Source organism: Aythya ferina, assembly GCF_964211825.1.
Source record: "Aythya ferina genome assembly, chromosome: 10".
NCBI lineage: Eukaryota > Metazoa > Chordata > Aves > Anseriformes > Anatidae > Aythya > Aythya ferina.
Window position 1 is genome coordinate 5,449,072 of NC_140306.1, and position 6,719 is coordinate 5,455,790.

The window sequence follows — 6,719 nt, forward strand, 5'->3', positions numbered from 1 at the left end:
ATTATTCATTTTCTAGGTAACACAACAAAAGAGGGGAAAATGCCATTGTTTTCTCAGCAACAGGAGAAATATGCTCTGCCAGAGTCTGTTCTATAAATACATTTAATTGAAACATCGTATTCCTCTTTTCATGCACTCTAAGGGAAAACAGGTGAAACTTAACTTTCTCTTTCTTGAAATCTTCCCATATAACTCCCCAAATAAATGAGTATCTTAAGAGTAAGACATTCACTTGAAGGCTTATAACTGCACCTGAAAAAGAAAGATTAAATATGAAAGAATGGTATAAAGCCTGAAAATGTGCATTTAAATCTTCCAGTTCAATCTCAGACAGACAGACCTCATTTTTGTTTTTAATTTTTTGTTTAATAAACTTCCAACTGGAAGCCAATGAAATTGGGAATGTATTGGCTTTACTTCATTTCTGGTGTAATTAGTCACACATTGTTGGATACTGATGTTAGATGGCAAAATACCCTCCATCAGCCCCTGTACAGAAATGAAAATGCAGTTGAAATTCACTGCTGTTCCTGAAGCTGGTTTCATTGAATCTGATTTATTTTCATAGTGATCTTGTTGCCAAATGCAGTTAGACTATGGAGGTTACCTGATGTTAGTGCAACGCATGTTCACATAAGCATGACTGCATGGTCATATTTTATGGTAGGTTGAGTCACGAACCAACACCTCTGGCATTTATGAGATAGATGTCAGGAAACTGGGATAAGGGTGGTTCAGGAGCTGGTTGTATGGGAGGCTCTTAGCAATCCCCTTTCTCCCAATGGGATAGAGAGGAGAGGGTTTTGGGGTGGAAGGGTGGAGGGTGGCCTCTGCAGCCCTTGCTGGCCTACAGCTCTGCAGGCAATGTAGCCACCACATGGCAGCCCCATGCACGGCTCATGAGATGCTCATTGTGGATGTGCCCTCCATGGTCCACCTCTGCCCCTTTTGAATTGCAATCCTGCCTGCTCTTGCCTGGCCAACCAACTCCACTCGCACCACGAGGCTCTTCAAACAAGCTTCTTGGGTGAGGATGCACAGAGCCCAGGCTCATGCACTGCACAACGTGAAATAGAGTAAAGCCAGGCTTTGCTGAAACTGCATTAGAGTGGAAATGAGCCTGTCTGCTATTTGACTAGATGACTGACACCTTATATCTCCCCCCGAGAAAGCAAATATTTTTTTCTGTCAAAATGCCTGTAATACAATCCATTCTCACTCCTTCCTTGGTGTAGAAGCAATAGCTGCTATGATTTTAATCAGTGCTGGATTTTGTGCTCCCACTAGTATTAGAAATCCAAGAACATACAACTCTGTACTCTGGAGACCACTGGAGCTATTCTTTTTTAAGGTCACTGCAAATGTAATAATGCCAACAGCTCATAGCTCTCTTCATTAGGCTGTGTGACTTTCCAACATGTCAGTCACTCAGTGGAGGATGTTTACTTACTTTCTTTAACAGAGTGACTACTTTTTTTTTTTATTATTGATAACCTTATTTAAATTCTCCTTTATGGGACAGATGGGGCTGACCCAGCTGCTTCTGGGAATTTAGTGATGCAGAGCACAGAGGCAGCAGAGGGATCTCACCACCCAGAGGAAGCACCAGGACAGTTCAGCTATCCCCAAAGGCAGTCCGGTACCCAGGGCACCGTGCATCCCCCCCAGACCTCCCTCCCACTGCAGGACTTGGTGCTGGGTGGGTGATAATTGAATAGATGAAATTTGTACTTGGAAATGTCTTCTGTCTATGCAGGTCAGACCTTTAATGAGACTCTGTCGTACTCTGTGAGTAACTAAAACTTTGGAAAGGAGGTTATGGCCTGCTGCAAACCCTGCCATGGTATTGGGGTTAACTGGACACCTGGCACTGCAGCACTGGGCAGCCTGGATTCAGTCAGCAAGCTAAAATCACTGCTCACTCTGTCCTATCTTGCAACAGAGAAATATTTGGAGGTGAAAATGCAGAGCCACAGCTGCAGCTGGCTGAGAAGCACTGTACTCAGGCCCCGCATTTGGCTCCCCATGGCTGTCTCAGTCTTGCTGGATGGAGGCTCAGGATCTCCCCAGGGGCAAGGCAGAGCTTCAGGGGGTGTTAGCAGCAAGGCAAACAGGGAGGAGCAGGACCCTGTGAGCTGGAGGTGAGGGTGAACAATGGGTATTGTTGGTCCAGGCTCCATCTTCTTCCAAGCTGCTCCACATTTGGCTGCCCTCTTCAGCCCAAAGGGTCATTCCTATGGGAACCCCTCTTCCCTTCTGCTGGCTGAGAGCAGAGGGCCCACAGCCACGCTCCAGCTGGGGTTTTCTGGTGCCCTGCCCATCTCCTGGCCTTTGTATGCCATGGTTTACATTAGGGTCTTCGGTGTTATTTAATCAGAAATTTGGGCTCGGGTGGTTGTTTGGGGTTTCTCTGCTCTTGTTTTCTTAGCATTAGTGGCTGGCTCCTGGGAGCTTGCTGCAGACAGCCACGCTGACAGCGCTGGGCTTTGGTGTGGTGCTGATGCTCTGAGCACAAATTGAAAATTGAGGTGAGGATAAGGCTTGGCTCACACCCCTCGTGGGGTTGCATGTGCAGGGATCTGCCCATGGGGAGAAGGCAAAAGGAGTGGTCCCCTGCCTGGGGAGCCAGGCTGGGGCTGTATGGGGCTGAGGGGCATCAGTACACTGGAGCTGCTGGCACAGGGAGGACTGGATGAAGCACCCCAAGAGGTGCTGGGCTCCTACACTAAGTGTGTTCCTCTGGAAAATGGTCTAGGAAAAAAATGTGGATGTTTTGTTTTGTCAGAAGTGAGCTCAGAATGTACCGAGCTGCCTGAATTTGGTGGTGAACAAGGAGAAGGAGAGGGGGAAGGCAGGTGGACGATGAAATGCTTGCTGTGCTTCGAAGCACGTGGCCACTGCTCCCAAGTGGCACAGGGTCACATTTGGTGCCAGCGGGCTCTGTGCAGCAGCCCGGCTCACAGGAGAGCAGTGTGTGCCTTTTTGGGGAAGGAGAAGGTGGGAAAAGGCTTCTTCAGGAGCAGGGGCTGGTTCTCATCCTGGGACAGCAGAAGATGCTCATTCACTCAGGCGGATAACAAAAGGAGAGGCATGTTGTGTAGATCCACTCTGCAGAGCTCTGCTTAACACAACAGCACTGGTGGGCATGCGGCCGGCATGGCGAGCTGCTCCGCTGTCGCATCTATTGTCTGACAAGAGTGGCAGGCAGCCACACAGCAGCTGGGCAAGCAAGGAGAAGAGCAATTTTCTGAATGCCTTCTGCTGAGTGGATGCAGGGCTACAATACAGCACAAGCACTCCATCTACCTGAAGTGGAGACCCAGTGCTGCCAATGAATTAGCCTTAATGCCCCTGGAAGTTTTAATTCAGATAAGAAACCATGTTTCTGGCTGTATATGTGAAGTATCTCTTTGTGGTGGAAATCTTCTCTTTTTTTTTGGGAGATTATGTCTGTAGATGCCAGAAGGTACTTGGCAGTAAGTACCTTCTGCATTTGGCTCCCTGCACTGTCTCCTTAATCCATTTGCTGCCTGGAGATGATCAGCTGAAAAATTCAGTCTTACATCTTTGCTGTCCTAAAGCTGTCAATGCCAGAAGTTTAGGGTTATCTGATCAGTATTTCCTCCTTGGGAATTTGGTTTGGGACTAGCTTTTCATAAATTAAATAGTTTAGTACATTTTTTTAATTATTTTTTAAAAGGTTTTTTTTTTTTTTTTTTTTTTTTTTTCCAGCAAAGGCCCATCAGGGAATACTGAGATAATCAGTTTGAAGGAAATCCCAAGAAACCTGGCTGCACCTCTCCAAATAGGCCACCCACCAGGCAGCATCCTTGAAAATTGTATGGGGTACCTCTGAGATACCCTCCAGATTATTTATGGTGTTATAATTCAATTAAGTGGTGGCAGGGGATCAGTGAGGGTGGCTGTGGGATCCTCATGTGCTAGATATTTCTGGAACCTATGAAGGAAGAAGTGAGAGTATTTAGGATTGAGTAATTACAAGGGTTAGGATTTAACAGGCAATTCAAACTGCAATCTGTGAATATTAGACTAGCAGAGTAACTTTGTATGAGGGCATGTAATGAAAGCAATTATCAAACAGGTAGTTATGATGCTGCTTATAAATAATTGGTAAATGATCTCTGGAAAAGGAGCAGATCTGCTTGGATTATGTTTCATGACCACCTCTAAATTATGGAGAAAGATGCTCTAAAATGTGAACCTATGTTATAAACAGCAGGGTTTTAGGTTAGCAGAACACAAAGAGGTGATGGGGTAAAACCAGATGGATTTTCTTCTGCAACAGACTGCAAGCAGATCTCTCTTCAGTCATTTAAAGGGAATGGGCAAAAAATGTATAGGTGAAAGTATAAGGAGTACTTTAATGTAAGGGGCTGAAATGCTAGCAAAGTGCTTTCCCAGAGAAGGAGTGCTCACTCTCAGGATCAGAACTGTCCTGCTGGAGGTGTGGATGAAACATGACTGAGCTGAAAAGTGAGCAGAACATTACTTCAGTTCAGCTACAATGGGAAAATATTTGCACTATTAGTGCTATGCTCTCACACACTGGCTGAGTTTAGGACACCTCCTTCTGAGGAGATCGTTGCCTGGTCTTTCAGACTTTCAGGTAATAACATACTTTCCTCATGTTTCAGTTATAACATACATTCTTCATTTGCTTAAAACCTGAGGTTTCAGTAAGCAGGGCTTCCTAACTGCTTTATCAGACCTCTGCCTGCATTTTCTGTGTCTCTCATAAGCAATCAAATAACTGCAGCTCATTAAAAAGTTACTGTCTTGTCCTCACCTCTCCAGTTCTGAGTGAATGAGTGGTCTCCATCTGTTAATCCACTTGGTGAGAAGAGAGGGACAGCTTCGATGGCATTCCCTGATGTGGCTGCAGAGGATGCTGCCACTCACCTTGTCAGGCACTCCTGAATTTCATCACAATTCATCAAACCCCCAGGTCGCTCAGTCAGCTGCACAGCAGAGTGTTTGTGTGTTTTCAGCCTGAATTATGTACAGGCAGGTGAGCAAAGCCTTATTCCCAGAGGCATTCGGGAAGCCCTGTTACATGCTCGGCTGCAAAGGGTGTGCTACTCCTCTGAGCCAGTGATGCCCACAGTGCCCCTGCCACAGGTGGCAAGGAGGGCTCCATGCTAACCCTCACCTGCCTGTATTTGCCCTTTCTGTGAGTCCTCCCTGACAGATTCACTCAAAATTCAGGGACTGGCAACATCTATTGGCTGTTTAAATTCAAGGATACTGCTTTGATAAATGGGCGAATGAAATCCTGGAAGCAGGGGGATGCCTTACCATCCTATGAGCACTCTGCAGTTGTGCTATCTGTTATTGTCTGGATGAGAAATCCACATTTCTAGGCCCTGCTAACCATCAGTAGTGAACAGCAAATCTAATTTATCTCTTGTAAAGCCATAAACGGACATGCTGTGGAAGGGAAAGCAGTATTTAGCAGTTCAAGTCCTGCACTGAGATGCAGCTAGTTTGGGTTCAGTTCCTGCCTCTGTTGCAAAGGTCTGACAGCCAGGGCAGGGTTCAGGGCCAGTACACAAACCCCATGGGTGGGATTGCAGAAATATTTAGGCTACTTCACTCCACTGCGGTGCTCACTTAAGTGCCCTAGGTGGCCACCCTCTCACTCTCCTACTGGGAAGTTAAGACAGAAAATCAATGAGGTCATGAAAAGGAAATAAGCAAAAGAGAGCCAAACTGTTCAGCCTGGGGAGAAAGGGACCTCAAGGCTCATTTCTCTGCTCCTGGGAAATTTTTATGTTTTTCCTGAAAACACAGGGAAATTTCAAGGATTCCTTTAAAGATGCAAAGTCAGCATCCCGTGCAGTTATCTGTATTCTCCTTCATTCCTCATTGCACTACAGCTCAGCTTCAGCAGGAGGATGGGGGCCAACAGCAGCACATCTAGAGAGTGGCCATACATTCAACCCCCTTGTGACGGGGCAGCCATGGGACAGGGTTCCTGGAGGCGCAACAAGGCAGCCCCATTTCCCATTCCTCAGACTGGGAAGCAGCTCGCCCCAGCCCAGTGTGCTTCTGAGATGGGACAAGTCCTGGCCACATCTGAAGCGTGGTGCTTCCAACTGGACACTTTGGTTGAACCCTGGAAAGTGTTGACATAGTCTTGACTTGTCTCAGCAAGGGAAGGTCCCCAAATACAGGGCCTGGGATAAGAAAATAACCCTTATTTTTAAAGGAAGCAGCCATATCACCCAACAGTCATTCCTGGAAACTGCAGAGCTCATAAACAATGACAGAACTGAATGGCAATTTATGAAGAGACCTTGTGAGTTACTGAGGATCCCTAAAATGGAAAGCTGCGCTGTATTAGTGACATAATAAAACAGCTTTATAAGAAACTATCCATGAACTAGCTGTTCTCTGGACAATCAAATCATCCCACTGTCTACTCCAACTGCTTTTGTCAGGCTGGAATACTTCACACGCAAGTAAATAAATATAATGAAAAAATAACCCTGACATGCTCATTTGTCTATGCTGTCACCAGTGATCTGTATTTTTGAGGATATCCTGAGATGAATGGCTGCAAGAAGACCCTGATCTTGTTTTGAAAAACACAGGCTGTCCTTTTAAGCGAGATGATAGATTTATCTGAAGGCCAAGTGTCCCTCAAATATTAATTCCTGTTTGTTTTTAGGAACAACATGTGCTGTTTCTGGCTACTT